The sequence below is a fragment of the Orycteropus afer genome, unplaced genomic scaffold (assembly GCF_000298275.1).
Source record: "Orycteropus afer afer isolate SDZICR_OR568_19922 unplaced genomic scaffold, OryAfe1.0 scaffold00120, whole genome shotgun sequence".
Taxonomy (NCBI): domain Eukaryota; kingdom Metazoa; phylum Chordata; class Mammalia; order Tubulidentata; family Orycteropodidae; genus Orycteropus; species Orycteropus afer.
In genome coordinates this window covers 4,870,010-4,893,971 of record NW_006921707.1, presented here as the reverse complement: position 1 = coordinate 4,893,971, position 23,962 = coordinate 4,870,010, and positions in this window count along the sequence as shown.

The window sequence follows — 23,962 nt, the reverse complement described above, 5'->3', positions numbered from 1 at the left end:
CACCTCTTGCCACAGATGTAGTCAATCTGATTCCTGTGTGTTCCATCTAGTGAAGTCCATGTGTAGAGCCGCCATTTGTGTTGTTGAAAAAAGGTGTTTGCAATGAACAAGTCATTGGTCTTGCAAAATTTACCATGCGAGTTCCAGCATTATTTCTGTCACCAAGGCAAAATTTTCCAACTACCGGTGATTCTTCTTTGTTTCCAACTTTTGCATTACACTCACCAGTGATAATTAACACATCTTGATTGCATGTTGGATCAATTTCAGACTGCAGAAGTTGATAAAACATATTCAATTTCCTCATTTTTGGTTTTGGTGATTGGTGCATAAATTTGAATAATAGTCATACTAATGGGTCTTCCTTGTAGGCGTATGTATATTATCCTATCACTGACAACATTGTACTTCAGGACAGATCTTGAAACATCCTTTGTGATGATGAATGCCATAACATTCCTCTTCAAACTGTCATTCCCAGCATAGTAGATCACATGGTTGTCTGGTTCAAAATGGCCAAAACCAGTTCATTTCACCTCACTAATGCTGAGGATATCAATCTTTATGTGTTCCATTTCATTTTTGACAACTTCTAATTTTCCTAGATTCATACTTCGTACATTCCATATTCCGATGATTAATGGCTATCTCCAGGTGTTTCTCTTCAATTTGAGTTGTGCCACATTAGCAAATGGAGGTCTCGAAAGGTTTATCTTATCCATAGGAGTAAGGCTGGGTTTACTCAGATGATGCAGGTCTTTCCCAGTGGTATTTTGAGAGCCTTCTAACCTAACTGGATGCTTTATAAAGTTGTGCAGTAATGTATCAAACAGTGTTTCTTTGCTATTCATAAGGTTTTCCCTGGCCAATTATTTAAGAAGTGGAGGTCTCCTCCTTCTTTCTAGTCTGTCTCAGTCTATAAGCTGGGCTGATACCTGTGCACCATGTACATCCCACTGGGTTTGAAACAGTTTTGGCTCAGACTCAAAACTCACATCAACACGTCACCATGGTAGGACAAACTGACAGACAGGTTTGTCTCCCTGGTGGAAACCTCTCATACCACCCTTACCTGGGGCCCTGCATCTGACTCCTCCTCTGTCCAGATTCCTAGGCCTTTTAATCCCCTTTGCCCCACTCTCCCACCCTGCTGCTTTGGGTGTGCCTGAGTTCCCTCCCCTCACCTGGATCCCTGTGGCTGACTGCTTCTCTGTCTGGGTTGCTGGTGTTTTTATCCCCTTTTTCCTGCTCTCCCACCCTGCTGCTTTGGGCATTCCTGAGTTCCCTCTTCTCACCTGGATCTCTGTGGCTGACTGGTCCTCTGTCCAAATTCCTGGCTTTTAATCCTCTTTTTCCTGCTCTCCCTCACTGCTGCTTTGGGTGTGCCTGATTTCCCTCTCCACACCTTGATCCCTGTGGCTGACTGCAGGGGAATACTTCAGCCAGGCTTTCAAGGGAAAAGCCTGACACCCATTCACTCATTCACAAATGTGCTAGGTCCAGTTCTGGGTCCTAGAGAAACAACTTCTGAGTAAAGGACAGTTAAAAACAAGTAAAATAATGTTCAAAGTACTTTAAACAATTCATATTGTGTAAGCACATTACTTTCCTGGCCTATAATCAGTGGTTTCCTTACTTACTGCGTGCGCCATCTCCAGTCTGGCTTCAATGTGGCAAAGAGACCTGTGATTAACTGGCTACAGGAAAGGCAGCAACAGAAGCAAACCTAATTTTAAATCCCTTCAAATGGTGGCTTAACATCGAAACACAACAAATACAACTAACCAGAGGTTTTTTCACTAACCACTCTGGATGGGAGGAAATGGTAACTCTTAAGAAAGAATAGAGTTCCCTTTGGGCCCAAAGCAGTTATTCTGCTGTAGATCGTGGTGCAGCCAGGCAGGGAGGGATGACCACACAGGAGGAGGACGAGCAATTCAAAACGGGCTCTTCTGTGGAAGTGAGTCATGCTCAGAGTAACAAGTATTTTTTCCGCTTTATTCGATGGGTGCTCTTGAGCCAAATAGCAGTGTGAGCAAAGGGAGGTGGGTAGGAGTCAAGGCAGTTGTCCAAGAGTATGCCAATGAGTGACTTGGAGTAATTTAAGAAAGGGTAATATTACAGCTGGTTTTTCCAAGTGCCTCAACTACATTTTGCTAAGAGGTATCATTGGCAATTTTATGCTTGCATCTAAAAGAACGAGAAAAACAACTATAAAATAAGCCAATTGCCCCATTTCCTTCCCTTTTCTGAGTAATAATAGCTTTCTATCTTTTGATGTGCTGATTTTTTAAATCCTTTTTAACATGTTTTGCTGCCAGCAACAATTGATTGCATGAAAAACTGGATCCATTAAAATGCATTCACATACACATATACACACATACACACAAAACACACACACACACCCCGAGATTTTGAAACATTTGAACACTCTAATGTTAATTTTCAAATTATAAAGAACTTTAATCACTTCTCAACCACACTGAAAATTTCAAATAGTTTCTTTTATGTTTTGAAATAATCTGAAAGGAAACATGATTTAAGGAATTGCATGATTAGGGCTAAGATATATATGTATTTTAGCTCTATTCGATTTAGTCCTTGCCCTGGACTAGCAACTGTCCAAATGTTTACATTAACATTTAATCACCTGCAGGCCTCTTCATCCCTCCTAAGAACTCAGGGAAAAAGAAAACAAACAAACAAAATATCAGGCTTTAGAGTAGTAGTCCTTTTAAAGTTAATCTACTGGAGCTGGCTAATGCTCTTAATCTTAAAACTAGTTGCTGTGGAGTTGATTCGACTCTTGAAGACCTCATGTGTTTCAAAGTAGAGCTGTGCGTCAAAGGGTTTTCAATGGATCATTTTTTGGAAGTAGGTTGCCAGATCTTTCTTCCAAAGTGCCTGTGGGTGGTCTTGAACCTCCAATCTTTAGGTTAGCAGCTGAGCATATTAATAATTTGTACCACCTAAAGACTTTGCTCTTAGTTTTAAGACAGAGATATTAAACACTTTCTTCCCAGTGATGGAAGCGAGGGGAACTCAGAGCCCCAACTGGTCCACTTATTCAGGAGTCTTTTAGGAAACCTTGTGTTGGAGCAAGCTACCTATAGTCTATTAGTTTATCTCTCTCACTCTCTCCTGCCCTATTTAACTTCCCCTCTGCATTATTGGGATCTGATATGTATCCAATACTCATTACTTCCCACTTAACTTTTCTGATCTGACCAACACCTTCTTCATCAGCTGCTAGGGAAGGGGATCCCTGATATTTGCCTAAAACTTTAATGGATTATTATAGCCATGTTTGGGCTTTCTCTTCTATGGAGAGTCAGTCCCTTTCTAGAGCTTCTATTTCTGTCCCTGTTTAGGTCATTCACGTATAAACTTCTAGTTAACCTACTCCCCTCCCTCAGCTAAAAGGTGTACACATTTCTCCTTCCATTTGTCTAATGATAAAATATTGTGTTAATTACCTCTCCAGATGTTTAAATTTCCTCTGTTATAAAAAGTATTTAAGAACTTTATTGTTAGGAGATATTTAGTAACAAACTAATGTCTAATGAGAGTTGATTAAATTTATCATGATATCCATAAACTAGAATGAATTGTAGATATTAAAATATTTTTATATAATTATATTTATTGGCATAACAGAAATTCATGATATGTTAAGTGAAAAAAGGTAGGTAACAAAAATAGTATATGTAGTTTGATTGGAGAAATATAATATTATAATAAGTAATGTTTTCTGGTCTAGGTTTTATCTTAATTTTTTTATCTCATCATTATCTTTTAAATGCATTTAAATACATTTACAGAAATTTAATACTTATAGAAAAGGTGTTTTTTAATACAAAAGAACACACTTTGTGGAAACACACTTCCACATTTTTAATTTTTCTCCTGAGAATCACCTAGTGTGTTTAAATCACCAAACTTTTAGGTAGAAACCAAGCATTTAACCACTGCCACCAAGGTTCTTTAGTACATTTACAGTGTTGTTAGGTGCCATTGAGTAGGTTCTGACTCATAGCAACCCTATGCACAACAGAATGAAACACTGCCTGGTCATGAGCCATCCTCACAATTCTTGCTATACTTAAACTCATTGTTGCAGCTGCTGTGTTAGGCCATCTTATTGAGGGTCTTCCCCTTTTTTTTGACCCTCCACTTTGCCAAGCATGATATCCTTCTCCAGGGAATGGTCCCTTTTGACCACATGACCAGTGTAGGTGAGATGAAGTCTGGCCATTCTTGCTCCTAAAGAACATTCCAGCTGCACACATTCCAGCTATGTGATAAATAAGATCAATTTCTGATTAAGTAAAACTATGCTGTTGTTTTAGGCTAGATTCTCTAGAGGAGCAAAACCAGTGAAATGTGTACATATAAATAGAGATTTAATTCAAGGAAATTTCTAACACAGTTGTAGAGGCTGGTAAGTCCCAAATCTGTGTATCAGACATCAGGAGGGATGCTTCTCTGGCTCATATGATTGCAAAGGCTGACAAACTCACATCAGTAGATCAGGTGTCAGGCTGCTGGCTCATGGGGCCATGGGAACTGGTAAATCCCCAAATCTGCAGATCAAGTAGGAAGCTACTGGCTCAGGTTCCAAGAATTGAAGGTCAGATGATGATGGGTCAGGGGCAGGATCCAGAGTGTGAGCTAGAGTAAGAGTGAGAACAAGAGCAAGAGACTTGTTAAAACATCAATTTACATACTAGAGACAAGTCTTACCCTGAAGGAAACTTCCTTTAAATTGACTGGATGCTCATATCAAATCTCATCATGGGGGTAAATACATTATATCAGATTTTATCATGAAGATTACATTATATCAGACCACATCATGAAGGATATACATTATGGAAGAACAATCAGGGAGTTCTGGCAAGATGGTGGAATAGGCAGCTATGCTACGCAGACTTTCTGCAACAAAGCAATGAGAAACTAACTGAAACTGATACAGAAGATGTCCTAAAACACTGAGCTTTGAAGAGAAGGATAAAGAAGTGGATTAAATACCAATTAGTAGAAGAACATGAATGAAAAGGAGACAAACTTGGAGCTACAAAGTGCCCACTGTCCTGAGTGTGCAGCCATTTTTAATATTTACAAGCATAACCTAGTAGAAACCTAAGAGTTGGCTCTGCTTACCAAGGACTGCATGGGCAAGGACTGCATTGGTGCCTGACAAGCAGAAAGGAAAACAGTGAAGAAGGAGATAAACACAGCTGGGGATTGCCGGTGGTCCTGAGGGTGCAGCCATTTTGAATATTTGCAAGTAGCGTTCTGACCTGGACAGCAGCCTAAGAATAGGCTTTGCTTGCCAAGGACAGCATGGACAACTGCACTGGAGGATGACAACTAGATAGGTACAAAATTCCCCTTGTTACTCTTATACCTACACCCTCTTGGTGAACAAAGGTGTGGCCATCCCCTGCCTCCACTCACCTTCTTTACCAGCAGGAATTCCATCCCAATCTATGCTCTGACAGAGCCTGGGAGTCCTACCCCACTCCCACAGTTTTGTTTTTGTTTCTTTGTTTTCAAATTATTCTTTTTATCTTCCTCCTTTCTTCCTCTTTATTTATTTATTTGGTTAGGTTTTCCCTTTCCCTTCCTTAGTTCTTGTTTTTGTTTTTGTTTTTTTCTCTTTCCTTTAACTGGTTCCCTTTTTCTTTCTTTCTTTTGGTTCTTCCCATTCTGTGTTTTCTCTTTTGCAGTTTTCTCATTTTTTCTTTACTAATTTTTTACTGTTGCTCTTTTCTCTCATTCCTTACTCCCCAGATAATTTGGCTTACTTTTCTCTTTTTCCCGTTATCTTTATTTTATCTCTTTAAAATACATTTTTAAATTTTTTCTTCCCATTTATTGCTCCCCAATCCCCCTTTTTTTTTGTGATTGTTGCTGTTTGTTTATGTGGTTTGAGGTTTTTGTCCTCTTGTTTTATTTTATTTTTTTGGTTACTATATATATATGTTTTTTTTGTAACCAAGTGAGAGACAGCAACTATTCCTACACAACCCAACCATACCTGTAATTCCTGCAGCCCCACCCACTGAGTGAGGGCCACACTTGCTTTTTAACCAACTGACCAATGATAGATGTCAGCCAATACCAGCTTGACACACTCTCAACTGTCCTTTATGGACAGCTAACAGAGATCTGTGCAAAAACTCTCAGTCTCTATCACACCCACCAGGAGATAGGTGGTGAGTGCTTACATGCTAACAAGTAGAAAATAGAGGAGCACAGTACCCTGCTCACAGAGATTTATCAAAACAAATAAAGGAGGATAAAAGCTTGAATGAATCACACCAACATACAACCACAAATAAAACATAAATACAACAATGCCACAATGTCTTAGAGACAGCAGACCATCACAGTCCACACAAAGAAGCAATATAAAGTAGTAGAAATAAGGGACCAAGATACAAATGTAAAAAATATCCTTGAGGAAAAAGCAGCATTGGAATTCCCTGATAAGGAATTCAAAAGAATTATATTTATATTTGGGAACCTTCAATGGATTGAGAGACAGATCAAAGAAAACACTGCCCAAACAAGACAGATCCCAAAAGAAAATAACCAAAACATATCATAATCAAACTCACAAAAACCAAAGACCAAGAAAGAATTGTGAAAGCAGCACAAGAAAAATGAAAAGTTATCTATAAAGGACAACCAATAAGACTAAGCATGGATTTCTCAGCAAAAACCATGCAAGCAAGAAGGTAATGATATATGTAAAATTCTGAAGGAAATAATTTACTACCATGAATTATATACCCAGCAAAATTGTCCCTCAAATATGATAGTGAAATTAGGAGATCTCCAAATAAAGAGAAATTAAGGGACTTTGTTAAAACCATACCAACCTTATGAGAGATGATAATGGAAACCCTTTGGAAAGAGAATCAATAACAACCAACAACAAGCAATGATTAACACCCATGATGACATAACCCAGAAACCAACCCAGTTATAACACTGTCCAAAGTAAAATATGTTTATAAACTGCAAACAAGGAACCAGAGACATTGATTAGTAAATGCACACAACTACAAAACAAAAAGAGGGAATAAATAGTGTACTTACAGAACTTCTAAATGATGAGAAAGTCAAGCCAATTGCAAGATAGAATGGACTGATTTAAACTTGAGAAGAAAATGATAAATCACAGGGTAATCTCAAAGAAAAATAATAAACCTTTAAATAAAAATTAAAAAAAGGACAAACACAAATATTTAGCAAATACTAAAGCAGTAGAAGTGAAGGAGGTGATAACACAATTCATTAAAAAAATGAATTCAGCACAGAAAATTATATGGCACAAAGAAATCAGTAACACCATGAAAAAGCACATGACAAAATTACATCAATAAATTCATACTTGTTGACAATTACACTGAATACAAATGTATTAAATTCACCACCAGAGGATGGAATCTCTCTAGACATGGAGATTTGCAGACTGGATAAGAAAACAAGACCCATCAATATGCCATCTACAAGAGTTTCACCTTAGACACAAAGACAAAAATACACTAAAAATAAAAGTTTGGAAAAAGATATATCATGCAAATGGCAATAAAAAAAAAAAAAAAGCAAGAGTGGCAATATTAATTTCTGATAAAATAGACTTCAAGACAAAAATGACCATAAAAGACAAGAAAGGACATTATTATAATGATTAAAATATCAATCGAACAAGAGGACATAACCATAATAAATGTCAATGCACTCAATGAAACAGCCCCAAAATACATAAATCAGATGTGAACAGAATTGAAAAGATAAATAAATGACTCCACAGTAATAATAGGAGACTTTAATACTCCACTTTCAATGACAGATAGAACAATTGGAAACTGAACAAAGATACAGAAGAACTAAACAATACAATCAACCAATTTGAAATTATAGACATGTACAGAGCACTTTATGTATAATAGGACAATATACACTCTTTTCCAGCACACATGGAACATTCTCCAGGATAGACGATATGTTAGGCCACAAAGCAAGCCTCAATAAATTTTTGAACACTGAAGTACAGCAAATATCTTCTCAGATCACAATGCCATAAAATTAGAAATCAGTACTAGGAAATGGAAAAAGAGCAAACACATGGACACTGAATAACATCCTCCTCAAAAATTACTGGATAACAGAAGAAATAAAAATGAAATAAAAAAAAATTCCTTGAATCAAATGAAAATGAAAACAAAACATACCAAAATTATTGTTGTTGTTGTTGTTATGTGCCCTCAAGTCAGACCCAACTCATAGGCACCCCTCCTTGGGTTTCCGAGGCAGTATCACTATGTGAGTAGATCGCCCCATCTTCCTTCCAAGGAACACAGCAAAAGCAATGATCAAAGGACAATTCATAGAGGCACACATCAAAAAAGAAGAAAGAGCCAACATCAATACCTTAACCCACAATCTCCAACAACTAGAAAAAGAGCAGCAAAAAAGCCTACAGTAACCAGAAGAAAAGAAATAATAAACATTTGTGCAGAAATAAATGAAACAGAAAATAGAAGGATAATAGAAAAAAAATCAACATGACTAGAAGTTGGTTCTTTGAAAAGATTAATAAAATCAACAAACCACTGGCAAACTTAACAAGGGAAAAGAACAAAAAGATCTAAATAACATGAATAAGAAATGAAATGGGTGATGTCAGTACAGAACCAACAGATATAAAAAGAATAATATCAGGATACTATGAAGAACTGTAGGAGCTCTGGTAGCATAGTGTGTAAGGCACTTGAATGCTAACCAGAAGGCTGGCAGTTCAAACCCACCAGCCACTCCTCGGAAGGAAGGTTGGGCAATCTACTTCCATAGTGATACTGTCTTGGAAACTTAAAGAAGGGTCACTATGAGTCAGGGCCGACTCGATGGCACATAACAACAACAGCAACAACATGAAGAACTGTACTGGAACAAATTTGAAAATCTAGAAGAAATGGAAATATTTCTAGAAACACACTAACTCACTCAAACTCACTGCTGTCCACTTGGATCCAACTCATAGTCACCCCTCCTTGAGTTTCTGAGGGAGTATCATTATGGAAGTAGATTGCCAAACCTTCCTTCCAAGGAGTGGCTGGGGGGTTTGAACCAACAGCCTTCTGGTTAGCAGTCAAATGTCTTAGGCACTGTGCTACCAGAGCTCCCAGAAACACACTACTTACCTAAATTAACACAGAGGTAGAAAATTTGAGAAGACTGATAACAAAAGAAGAAACTGAACAAGTCATTAAAAAAACTACCAACAACAACAACAAAAAATCCTGGCTCCAACAAAAAAGTCCTGGCCCAGATAGTTTCACTGGAATATTGTACCAAACATTCAAAGAGCTGACACCAACTCTACTCAAACTATTCACAACATAGAAAAGAATGGAATCTCCCAAATTCATTTTATAAAGCAAGCATAGCCCTGATACCAAAATGAGGCAAAAAATCCATTAGAAATGAAAATTACACACCATTATCCCTCTTGAATATAGATGCAAAAGTCTTCAACAAAATCCTAGTCAATAGATTCTAACAACACAAAAAAATAATACATTATGACCAAGTGGGGTTCATATCAGGTATGCAAGGATGGTTCAATATTAGAAAAACAATGTAATCCATCATATTAGTAAAATAAAGGAAAAGAATCTCCTGATCATATCAATAGATACACAAAAGGCATTTGATAAGATCCAACACCCATTCATGATAAAAACTCTCAGAAAAATAGGAATAGAAGGGAAATTCCACAAAATAATATGGGGCATATATGCAAAATCAACAGCCAACATTTTTCTCAATGGACAAAGACTGAAACCAGTGGGAGAGATCTGCACAGATACCACCCATTGAAAATCTTCACAGGTGGAGAGTTGACAAGGGGTGGAATTGTGGTGGTTAAGTTTGTGTGACTGGGCCTGGTCGAGTGGCTGGAGAGCTGGTGGTAGTTATTTCCTATAATGAGACTGGCTATCAACTCCATGGTGGGATGTACCACAAGCAGCTGAGTAGCTGCTTTGGGTATGTGGTCTGCTTCCTATATATAAGAAGGAGCTTTGGGAATGGTCTCCACCTTATGGCACGCTTGGACCCTGCATGTAACCATGTCATTGTTCAGCAGTCTGCCATGCTCTGCTGACTTTGGGACTTTTAGTAGACTTGAATTAATGGCCTGCCATGTGGTTTGGTAACATCGGGACTGTGCCTTTTTACTTGTCAACCTTGGGCTTGTTGGCTTCAGCAGCCAGCTGTTGAGTGAAGAAAAGCCTCCAGCCAGCATCAGTGGGCCAGGAGCAGGAGGCAGAGCTGAAGCTCAAGGTTGAGGGACTTTTACCCAGCCCCTAAAGTCTGGCACTTTGAACTCAGACTTCTAGCCTCCTGAACAGTAAGAGAACAAACTCCTGTTTGTTAAAGCCATCCTATTTGTGCTATATTCTTGTCAGAGTGGCACTAGGTAACAAGAACAGTGGCAGAATACAAGATCAACATACAAAAATCAGGTGGATTCCTCTACAACAGCAAAGTGGTCTCTGGAAGGGAACTTAGGAAATCGATACAATTTACAATAGCTACAAAAAATAAGAGACTTAGGAATAAATTTTACAAGGAATACAAAAAGCCTATACAAAGGAAACTTCAAAACACTATTTCAAGAAACTATAAGAGATCTACATAAAGGGAAGAACATACCATGTTCATAGATATAATTGAATATTGTGGAAATATCAATACAACCTAAAGCAATCTATACATTCAATGCAATCCTGATGCAGATTCCATCAATATTCTTCAAAGTCATGGAAAACCAATACTAATTTTATGTGGAAAGGAAAGAGACCTTGAATAAGCAAAGCACCACCGAAGAAGAAGAACAAAGTAGGAGGTATCACACCCCTGGATTTCAAAACCTACTATACAAAATGTCATTGAGCTATAAATGGGGAAGTTGTTATGTTGGCAAATGTCTTGTTGTGTATGTTTTAACCACAATTAAAACAAAAACAAAAAACTTACAATACAGTCACAGTAGTAAACTAACCTGGTATTGGTAGAACAACAGACACATAGACCAGTGGAACAGAATTGAGAGCCACACACCTATGGTCAGTTGAACTTTTCAAAGGACCAATATCCATTAAATGGGGAAGATACAGTCTTTTAAACAATTGATACTGGCAAAACTAGATATCCATTTGTAGAAAAATGAAACAAGATCTATACCTCACACCATATATGAAACCCAACTCCAGATGGATCAAAGGCTTAAATGTGGAACCTAAAACTATAAAGTTCATCAAAGAAAAAATGGGGGGAAACTTAGGGGCCCTAATTTATGGCATAAATAGACTATCAAGCATAACCCAAATACACAAACAGCAGAAGATAAACTAGATGATTGGGACTTTCTAAAAATTAAATTTTTATGTGCATCAACACACTTCTTCAAAAGAGTGAAAGGAGAACCTACAGATTGGGAAAAAATATATTTGGCAGTGACATATCTGATAAAGGACTTATCTCTAAAATTTATAGAAAACTCCAACATCTCAACATTATAAAGACAAGCAATCCAATTAAAAAATGGGGGAGAAGACAAGACCAGACACTTCACTAAAGAAGAAATTTAGGCAGCCAACAAATGCATAAAGAAATGTTCATGATCTTCAGCTTTTAGAGATAAGCAAATCAAAATAACAATGAGATACCATCTCACCCAGCATTATTAGCAAAGTTCAACAAGACAGAAAATAACAAATGCTGGTGAAGATATGGAGAGATTGGGACTCTCATATACTGCTGGTGGGACTGCAAAATGATATAACTACTGTGGAAATCAGTATGGCAATTCCTAAAAAGTTGGAAATATAAATCCAATTTGATCCAGCAAGCCCATTACTAGGTATATATCCTAAAGAATTGAGAGCCAGGACAAGAATAGGTATATGCATACCCATGTTCATCACAACACTATTCATAATAGCAAAGAGATGGAAACAACCTATGTGCCCATTAACGGAGAAATGGATAACCAAACTATGGTACATACACGCAATGGAATACTATGCAATACTAAAGAATAATGTAGAGTCTGCAAAACACCATATAACATGGATGAACTTGGAGGACACTATACTGAGTGAATTAAGTCAATCACAGAAGGGCAAATACTGTATTAGTCCACTGTTGTACAAAGTCAGGGAAAGGTTTATACACGGAAGGGACTTTCTTTGTTGGTTACTAAGGAAAGGGGGGGTGAAATTGCTAGATGGGCTGAAAAAAAATTTATATATAAAGGAGTTCTGGTGGCATAGTGTCTAAGGCATTTGCCTGATAACCAAAAGTTTGGCAGTTCAAACCCACCAGCCACTCCACGGAAGGAAGACTGGGCAATTTACTTCTGTGAACATTTATTGCCTCAGAAACCCAGATGCAGTCATTATGAGTCAGAATCAACTCGATGGCTGTGAGTTTTGTTTTATTTATACATACACACACAGACACACAGACACACAGACACACAGACACACACACACACACACACACACACACATATATATAGTTACATATTTTTTTTAACCAGATGATTAGTGGTTACCAGGGGCAATAAGGAGGGGAAAAGGGGAAGCTTTTGTTTGCGTGGCATTGAGTTTATGCTAATGGTGGTGGAATATTTTGGAAAAGGATAGCAATAATGATGGCACAACATGAAAAATGTCATCAATGTCCTTGTAAATGTGGAAATTGTTATGTTGGTGAATGTCTTTTTGTGTATGTTTTCACCACAATAAAAGTAAAAAAAGAAATATCTCTGGTAACACTACCACCCCAAAATAAATGCTGTTAAAATTTGTTCAATATCATTTATAGTTATTATGTGACTAAATACGGCCAGCATTGTGCTAAGCAATGGCAATAAGAGAAAAGCAAAACAGAAAACAAACAAACAAACAAACAAAAAACAATCAGTCCAATGTCTTCCAAAGTACAGAGAATCATAGCCTAGCCAAATTGACACATAACATTAACAATCATAGTTGTAGTGATTGAAAAAGAAAAAAAAAAAATTATCAAGAAAATATGTTATTCAGTAGGATAGATGATAATGAGTGTCAATGTGCCCAAATTTTCCTGATGAATGAAAATAATATATAGTACTGTACCAGGTACTATGTCCAGCACCTGTATCTCAGTGTGTTGTACTGTGATAGCTTATGTGTTGCTGTGATGCTGGGAGTTACTCCACTAGTATTTCAAATACTACTAGGGTCACCCACAGTGGACAGTTTTGGCTTCAGTTTCCAGACTAAGACAGACTGGAATGAAAGGCTTGGCAATCTACTTCTGAAAATTAACCAACAAAAACCATATGGATCAGAACAAAACAGTGTCCAACTGACTTGCTTGGACACATAATCAGGAGGCCATGTTTGGTGAAGTAGAGCACCAATGAAGTCATGGGGGATACCTGAGTGAGATGGATTGGTACAATAGCTGCAACCATGGACTCTAACATGCTGGCAATTGAGAAGATGACACAGAACAAGAAAATATTTTATTCTGTTGTACATGAGGTCATCAGGAATTGAAGATGACTCAGAGATACCTACCTATCTTTCTATTATTATTATACAGTGATAAATATTATCACTGTAATAGTTTCTTAGTGCTGCTGTAACAGAAATACCACAAGTGGGTGACTTAACAGAAATTTATCTTCTCACAGTTTAGGAGACTGAAAGCCAAAATTCAGGGTATAGGCTCTAATGGAAAACTTTCTCTGTTGACCTCTGGGGGAAGTCCTTGTGTCTTTTCAGCTTCTGTCCCTAGGTTCCTTGGCAGTCTTGGCATCTATCTTCCTCTATTTGTGCCAACTTTCTTGTGTGTAATGTTGTTGTTAGGTGCCATTGAGTTGATTCCAGCTGATAGTGATCTTGTGTACAACATAACACAATGCTGCCTGGTCCTGCACGACCCTCACAATCATTGATATGTTTAAGCCCATTGTTGCAGCCATTGTGTCATCCATCTCATTGAAAGTCTTCCTCTTTTTTTGCTGACCTTCTACTTTACCAACCATCATGTCCTTCTCCAGGGACTGGACCCTCCTTACAACGTGCCCAAAGCACATGACACAAAGTCTCACCATCCTCACTTCTACGGAACATTCTGGATGCACTTCTTTGAGGACAGATTTGTTCATTCTTCTGGCAGTATTTAATATTTTCCCCAAGACCATAATTCAAAGGCATCAATTTTCTTCCATCTTCCTTATTCATTTTCCAGCTTTTGTATATATTTGAGTCAACTGAAAATATCATGACTTGAGTCAGGTGCATCTTAGTCTTTAAGTGCCATCTTTGTTTTCAACACTGTAAAGAAATCTTTTACAACAGATTTGCCAAATGCAATATGTCACTTAATTTCTTGATTGCTGCTTCCATGTGCATTGTGGATCAAAATACAATGAAATCCTTGACAACTTCAATGTTTTCTTTATCATGAGATTTCTTATAGGCTTGTATGAAGGAAAATTAGGCAATCTACTTCCATAGTGATACTGCCTTGGAAACCCAAGGAGGTGTCTCTGTGAGTCAGAAATGACTCGACGGCAGTGAATTTGGTTTTTTTAGTTCTTAAAAGTGATATTCTGAAGACACACCCCATACTGAAACTGTACATAGGTCAAGAGACAACCATTGGAACAGAACAAGGGGATACTATGGAGTTTAAAATCAGGAAAGGTGTGCATTCTAGGTTTCATCCTTTCACCATAATTATTCCATTTGTATACTAAGCAAAGAACCCAAGAAGCTGCACTCTATGAATAAGAACATGGTATTAGGATTGGAGGAAGTATGTGGTTGTTATGTTTTTGTGTCACCTTCGCTGGGCAGCTGTTTGTAGTTATTCCCCATGATGAGACTGGCAATCAACTCCATGGTGGGATCTACCACAACAAGCTGAGTAGCTGCCTTTGGGATGTGGTCTGCTTCCTGTATATAAGGAGAAGCCTTGGGAATGGTCTCTAGCCTATGGCGTGCCCGGACCCTGCATGTAGCCATGTTGTTTCTTAGCAGCCTGTTATGCTCTGCCGACCTTGGGACTTACAATGGACTTAAGTTAATAGCCTGCTGTGTGGTTTTGTAACATCAGGACCGTGTCTTTTTTCTTGTCAACCTTGGGGCTTCTCAGCCTCAGCAGCCAGTAGCTGTCTGAGTGAAGAAATGCTTTTTAGCTCCAGTGGGCCGGGAGCAGGAGGCAGAGCTGGACCCAAAGGTTGAGGGGCTTTCACCCAGGCCCTAGAGCCTGGCACTCTGAATTTGGACTTAAAGCCTCCAAACTATAAGAGAATAAACTCCTGTTTGTTAAGGCCACCCCATTTGTGGTATATTCTTGTCAACATGGCACTGGGTAACCAGAACAAAGTATCGTTAACATCCTGTTATATGCACATACACCACCTTGCTTGCTGAAAGTGAAGATTTGAAACACTTACTGATAAAGATCAAAGATTATAGCCTTCAGTATTAATTACACTCAATGTACAAAAATCCTTACAATTGGATCCATGAACAACATCATGATAAATAGAGAAAAGACTGAAGTTGTTAAAGATTTCATTAATTGGGTCTACAATCAATGTCCATGGAAGCAGAAGTCAAGAAATCATATAACATATTGTATCGGGGAAATCTGCTGCAAAAGACCTTTTCAAAGTGTTTAAGGGCAAAGATGTCACTTTGAAGTCTAAAGTGCACCTGATACAAGCCATGATATTTTCAATAGACTCATATGCATGTGAAAGCAGGACAATGAATAAGGAAGACCACAGAAGAATCGCTTTTGAATTGCGGTGTTGGTGAAGAATATTGAATGGACTGCTAGAAGAATGAAAAAATCTGTACTTTAGAATGTTTTTAGAAGCAAGAATGGCCAGGCTTTGCACTTCATACTTTGGTCATGTTGTCAAAAGGGACCAGCCCCTGATGAAGAATATTATGCTAGGTAAAGTAGAGGGTCAATGAAAAGGGGAAGACCCTCAATGAGATGGACTGACACAGTGACTATGATTATGGGCCCAAGCATGGCAACGATCTTGAGGATGATGCAAGACTGGGCAGTGTTTCCCTCTGTTGTGCATAGAAGTGCTGTGAATTGAAACTGACTCAATAGCCCCTAACAACAAGAACAACAACAACAACACTGTTATGACCTCATTAACATAACAAATAAAACCTTATTCTCAAATGGCATTACATCCACAGGTATAAGGATTAGGATTTACAATACATATTTTGGGGGCACATATTTAGTCCACAGTAATCACTAACCTTCACAATAGTCCTGCAAAACAGACATTGCTCTCTTCATATTACAGAAAAGTAAAGCTCATAGAGTGTAAACAACTTCTCTAAGTCCCAGCGAGGGAATAGTGAAGCTGGATGGAGTTTGCTAATAAATGAAAATGGCTGATTATGAATATGATAAAAGACTTCAATTGGCATCCATTTCTCAAAGAGGATTCTCATCACTAGTGAGGAGAGCTTGTATATGAATAACTTTGGATTTATTCCTGTATTATAGGCAAACCACAGACAGCCTCTTTCCTCTAAGAAATTACTTTGAAGAAAAAAATTACAAAATATGCATGCATATAAAATATAAAGCAGAAAAAAGTACATTTAGCATTTGACTGCTAACCAGAAGCCTGGTGGTTCAAACCCACCGGCCACTCTGTGGAAGGAAGACTGGGCAATCTACTTCCACAAAGATTTGCAGCATCAGAAACCCAAAGGGAGTCACTATGAGTTGGAATCGATTCGATGACAGTGAGTTTGGTTTTTTGAGTTTATATGCGTATATATGGAAACCATGAGGGTTTGCAAAATGTTTATATGTTGAGTATTCATGTTTACTGAGCTACATTTATGTGGAAGACTCCTGAGGAGGAGAGCCTGAATAAAAGATAATATGTAGGAAGGAGAAAGGTAGATAATTATGACAGTTAAGAAAAAATGGAAAATAAAAGAGGGAAAAGAAGGAAAAAAACATAAAAAATCATGGAAAGCAAAAATGAGTTTATCTGTTTTCTAGACCAACATGTGAACTCAATTAATTTTAAAGTAGAAATCTTCAAGTAATTTTAGTGAGGAAAAGTAAGCTTGGAGATAATTCTAGAAGAAGGACTTGTAGACCTAGAAGTATTAAATAATGTGATTGAAAAGAATCACAGGATAGTGGTGTGGTAGTAAATGTTTAACAACTGGCTCTTGGGGGTAGGGGAAGTGGTATGAACAATATGAGACTACCAACATTCATGAAATTGGACATGAAAAGAAATGTCCACAATTGATTGTGAGTTGGTGCTAGCGAGTTCAAGCACACCACTGAACTGTGCTATTAGAAAATGAAGTGTATACAAAAAGACTATTTCATACTGTAGGTTTGGAACTTACTATCTCTTAAGATATGTGTTAAGCTTAAATTTCCCTGTTGTGACATGCCATCAAGTTGGCTCTGACTGTACAATAGTAGAAAACACTGCCTGGTCCTGTGCCATCCTCATAATTCTTGCTGTGCTTGAATCCATCCATCTTGTTGAGGATGACCCTCCACTTCACCAAGCATATCTTTTTCCAGGGAATGGTCCCTTCTGAGAACATGAGCAAAGTAGGTAAGGCAAAATCTGGCTATTCTCGCTTCCAAGGAGCATTCTGGCTGTAATTCTTTCAGGACGGATTTGTTTGTTTTTCTGTCAGTTCATGGTACTTTTAGTATTCTTTGTCAAAGACATCAATTCTTCTTCAGTGTTCCTTATTTATTGTCCAACTTTCACATGCATATGAGGCTATTGAAAATACCCTGGCCTTAGCACACCCTTTTTTAATAGAAAATCTAATACAATAATTTGACTAAGATTGTTGAGATATCTAAAAATACTTTTAAAGAATCTATGTTTAAAATAACATCAAGTATCCTCAAGCAAGTTAGAAGTATTACTTTTCATACTCAACTAGAAAACATTGATCTGAAAATTTCAGAATATTTTCTGAAATTGGGCAGGACTCTGAAATTTTACTGAAGAGGATTATGGACAAAGAGTAGAGATGTAATTCAACAAAAGACCAGGATTCATTGTTAGGGGTGATGTTTGCATTCACTGTTCTAACATATTTTAGTAGATGTTCAATAAATAGTGGTACCTCTGCTGCCTAATCCTTCAATACACATACAACTTCACAGTTTCTTCCACTTGACATTATGTCTTCTTACAACAGCTTTGTTGGGATAGTGACATAGAGCAGGCATAGTATGCCTGCTCATATAACAGCTGCCCTTGCTCTCTCTTCCACCAGTTGTTATTGACTGAACTTTAACTCATGGCAACCTCATACGTGTCAGAGTAGGAAGTATGCTCCATTGAGTTTTCCATGCTGATATTTTGGAAGTAGATTACCAGGCCCCAGGCCTTTTTTTTTTTTTTTTTTGAGATGCCACTGGGTGAATTCAAACCTTCAACCTTTTGGTTAACAGCTGAGGTCATTAACATTTTGTGTGTCCCAGGGACTCCTTTCCTTCCTTTTAAGAGCACATTTATTTTAACAGGCCAATGCATTTGTATAAAGCTTCACAACGTTCTAGCTTTTTGCATATTTTATCTCATCTTCCCTGATAGTGACATAGTAAGGTAAGTAAAGTGTTATTTTTAGTTGTCCTAGAATTGATTTTCATCTCATGGCAACCTCATATATTACGGAGTAGAACTACCCCATAGGGTTTTCTTGGCTGTAATCTTCACAGATGCAGACAGCTAGATATATTTCCAGTGAAAGAGTCACTGGGTGAGTTTGAACTGCCAGCTATTTGGTTTGTAGCCAAATGCTTAACTATTGGATCATTAGGACTCTGTGGTATGCAATGTAGGGAAAGAGAAAAAATGAGAAAAAATGAGAAAAAATGAGACTAAGAATGATACTGTGATTTATACAAGAGTTCATGTGGTGAATATAATTAAGACTGATATCTTGGTCTTAAAATTTCTAACTCCAGCTCTCTTCCTACTACATTTTTATTTTTTGAAGAAACAGTTGGTAAGTGGTGGATTCAAGGTTACACAGGTATCTTGCTTCAATGGGAAGCATACTCCTCCTCCCTCCCCCAAATAGCAGAAGTGGAGTAAGCTTACTTCAGTATTTTATTTTTGAGATGAGAAGAACAGGAAACAGGGATGAACAGAATTTTTGAAGGACTTGATGTTAGCCTTTCGCCATGTAGAGTGGGAAATGTAGGTTACACATTTATTTCACTTACCCTAATATTTCTTAAATGCCTATTATGTGCCAGACTCTGAGTTGGGAGACAGGTACAGAAGTTTTACAGGAATTCCTATCTTCATGGAACAAACTTGGGGATGACAAAAGGTACCCATGGGAAGCCACTAACCTTCCTAAAATTAGACTAAACTAATTTATTAAGAACATTAATTAATACCAGGAAAAAAAAAAAAAACCCAACAAACTCACTCCCATCAAAGTCGATTTTGGCAACCCCCACTGGGTTTCTGCGGCTATAAATATTTGTGGAAGTAGATCGCCCAGTCTTCCTTCCACAGAGCAGCTTGTGGGTTTGAACTGTTGACCTTCTAATTAGCAGTCAAGTGTCTTATCCACTTTGCCACCAGAGCTCCCACATTAATGAATGCAAATGATAAATGTGATATGAAAGGTGTAGTAGTGGGGGATATACTTGGGCAAAGTGGTTGTATGCTAGGAGGTGATCATTTTTAGATATCTTAATTAGCTTTGTTTAGCAAGGGGTTGAAGAGAGGAAAGAATGAACATTAATTGAGTCCCTACTAAGTACCATTCTCTCACTCAGCCCTATAACAACCCCATGGACTAGGTACTGTCATGCTATATTAAGAAAGAGAAGATGTTAACTTAGTGTAATAAACTGACATGCCCAAGTTGACACGTGTCTTAAATGGTAAAAATCAAACCTGAATACGGCTGCCTTTTCCACTATATAGTGCTGTCCCCTTTACCCAATTTTTGTTCTTTAGAGTATTATTCTTCTGTTATTTCACTGATACAGAACATTTAGCATTCTCTAGCCAGACATCTTACAGTGTGTGCACTGTCCCCAACTTCTACAGGGGGTTATTGGTGGTATACGTGAAAGAAAAATAATCTTACCTCTTGGATCTTTCATTAGAAGTCCTCCCATTCTCTCTATTGTAATTATCAAGACAAGTGGCAACTAAATCAACCCTGACACACTATCATGATGTATATAACTTCTCTATTGTATATACAATGTTATTTAGGTGATTCTGGCTTGAGTTGGTGGTGTGGCAAAACTCGTGTAATCAGAAACAAGAAAAAAAGGTTGATTTCAGAATAAAATAAACGTTCACAAGAAATAAAGTCTCCTTATTCATGGTAGTAACTTGTAGAATTAAAACTATCTTTCACCAAAATAGGTTGGAACCTTAAATAAATTACAGTTCTGAACTCTTTACTATGCTGCCTCACATATGGTCCCTCCTATCTTATTTCTCTTGGATATGCTCCACACAAGGAGCATTGCCACCGTGTCATAGAGGGAAGTGATTCCCAGTAGTCCTGCTCTGTGTTCCATAAATACTCTGCTAACCCCACCTGAATATGTACACAAAGTTTATGCATAAATGTTAAGTGTAGGGAATGCCTCTGTAATTGGTGATACTTAAATACACGTTTTGGACATTCATGGTGTTCTCTTTCTCTCTCTTACTCTTTCACTTATGTGTGCATGTGCACACACACACACACTACATTCGCACTCCTATTACAAATGAAATAATAAAAAAATGTTTTCTGGGTGAAACTTTATTATAATTTTTTTCAGAAATCTCTCACAAATTGTTGATAAGCTTTCAATCAGTAGATTTGATTTTTTAGGCAACTCTAATATTAAAAATATAACTCAGTTCTAAACAAAAATTACGGTTATTTCTTGCTAGTTACAGGTGTACTTAAAATATAACTTAATTTTGAAAAATAATCTTACCCAGCTTTGAATGTGCTGTTTGTCTGAAGAGTAATATTTTGAGTTGTTTTGGAAAAGTTTTTTTGCAGAGTTTGTTTATTTTTCATTTACAAAAGAGCCATTAAGAGTAAATAATTTGATAAATTATTATTTATGGTTCTTCAAGAGAAATATATGAATCTGGTGTGTTAACTTGATTGGATAAAATGTTTAAGTGGTTGATGTTTTTTGCTAACTATATTTAAATGTTCCAAAGGTAAATTTTACATGAAAAAGTACCTCCAAAGCAGAGTAAAGCCATGTAGGTAAGATATGTGGCCTTAAAATTATATCTGAAACCAATCATTCAACTACATGAAGGCAGTGTTATCATCTAGAACGAGTTAAGGCATGCCAAACTTGAATTATCTTAAATTCTGGGCACAGCAGTTGCTAACTCACATGGAGGGGAAATATGTGTGAGCTCAAACTTTGGACTTAACAAAAGAACTAAATGTCTGATAAAAAATGGTTTACTAAAATAATTTGTTAATTAAAGTTATTTTATTATTTATCTAGCTTATATTTGGGCAACTGCATAAAGCAGAGTTTATATTCATTTTTCTCTTTTCAAAATAAGAGAATGTTTTGTTTTTTGTTGAAGTGTCAGGATATTGAGGTTATATAAATTACAGAAATTAATTGTATCTTTGTAGCACTGCCATGAATAGACTCTTTAGGAATAACATGTTGGAGTAGGGATGATTTTTTTCTCTTACCACCCACATTATGTTATGAGTAGCACAGGGTATTTAAATGCTTTGGCACAGAACATGAATAAAGAGCTGATCTTGAAAATACCATTATCATTATTTATTTTGAAATTGACACTCTGCTCTATTTTAAGCCTTATGCCCAGTTTTATCTGTGTGTCTCAGATAATCCAACACACACTTATAAGAACCAGCCCCAAATGTCTTTCTGTCTTCACCCCTGTCCCTGGTTCTTTCCCTTTAATATTTTGAGGAAAAAATAAAAGGTGAAGAAAACATGGATCCAGAAAAATACATCAACTGAGGAATTTTGTTTATTATGATTGGACAGCTGCTGTTGGCCTAATAAGGATCATTTTACATTTTATTTTGATTGAAGAGATATCACTTTGCCAACCATAATTTTTACAATTGAGCTTTTCAGTGGAAATGAGATGACCTTTAGGTTTTTTTTTTTTTCTTTTTCTTCTTCTTTTTTTTTCCCCCAGCAGATGGTTTTCCCTAAAAGTGTCATTGTTTGGCAGATGATTATTCTTCTATTACCTTTAGAGTGACCAATTTCATGTTCCATTTAATAGATTCTTCTTTTTATCCTTCCCTGGCTAGAAACCCACATATTGGCTAAATATGCTTAATCTAATAGGATGAAAAAGTCTTTTTGGATTCTGAGGGAAGGAATCTGGCTCTCAGTGTGAGAAAGAGTGCTATTGCTGTCTCTATATGACAAAAAAGAATATTTTTTAATTAAAGAGGTACCTCAAAAATATATTCTATAAAATGACAGACATGAAACAAGCCTATTGACCTGCTCCAAACATAGGTTTTGTGACAAATGTTGGAAAGGCCTATGTCACATTCACTTCTGTGTTCCCAATGCCTGGCCCATAATAAAAACTCAATATATTATGCTTTATCCTTTTACTTGCCTCTGTGACTATTGACTCTTGGGAGGATCACCATTATTCAGGTATTTTGGAATGGAGTAATGTACTGAGCCTTTGTTGTTATTGTTAAGTGTCATTGAGTCAATTTTTGACTTATAGTGATTGCATGTGACAGAGTAGAACTGCCCCAGAGGATTATCTAGGCTGAAGGAGCCCTGATGGCATACATGCTTGGTTAAGTGCTTGGCTGCTAGCCAAAATGTTGATAGTTCAAACCCACCCAGGGGCTCCATGGGAGAAAGATGTGGCAATCAACTCCTGCAAAAGGACAGCCTAGAAAACTTTATGAGGCAGTTCTACTCTGTCACATGGGGTTGCTAAGAGTTGGAATTGATTCAATGGCACCTAACAGCAACAAGCATCCTCTCCAGGACTGAATTCTTCTCTCAGAATCCCTAAGAGATTTTGTCATAATATGAGATTACATTTATTTACCCCATATGTGGGCTTCAGCCAAGGTGGGTTAAAAAGAAAAGTTGATTAAATGTAACTTCCAGTCAGTCATTTTTAAGGTAATAGAAGTATAATCACTTAACCATTGCACCAGCAGGGCTCCTTACTGAGAACCTTTATAGCTTCTGATTTGTATGGCCAAACTTTATTCTGATATACCTTATCAAATTGAGAACAGAAGCTGAGAAGGAGAAAGAAAGTATAACAGCACTGAGACAGATGTCTTTCCTGGGTAACTTAGTCTGAAGTCATGAGCATTCCATTTATATTGACCATATGCTCTTAATTCCTGAAGTGCTAGAGGACACACATGGCATCTTATACATGAATATTTTGGGCCAAGGTCTGGCAAGAGGATAATAAATAGAAATAGCACAACAAGTGAATTTTGCCAATGACATGACACCATCTTCACCTAAGAGTATTTGTGTCCAGAGTAGTTAGAGGAAAGTGAAGACAAAGACTCTATACAGTGGCAGGATTTCTAAAGAGAGAAGGGCAGAGTTTTAAAGGTTATTGGTTAATCTTTCAGGGCTACATATGTCGTAAATTAACAGTGAAGATCTTGGTTCAGCATAGAACTTCACTCCCTCAAATAAAAGGCTGCAGTTTTTCTCTCAAGGGTACAAAGGATTTTGTAAGGAAGTAAGGCATTAAATGGCATCTTAATGTCCTAAAACTAGGTAAATTCCAAAATATCTAGTTTAGTATACTTCAGAGATTAAAATACATCAG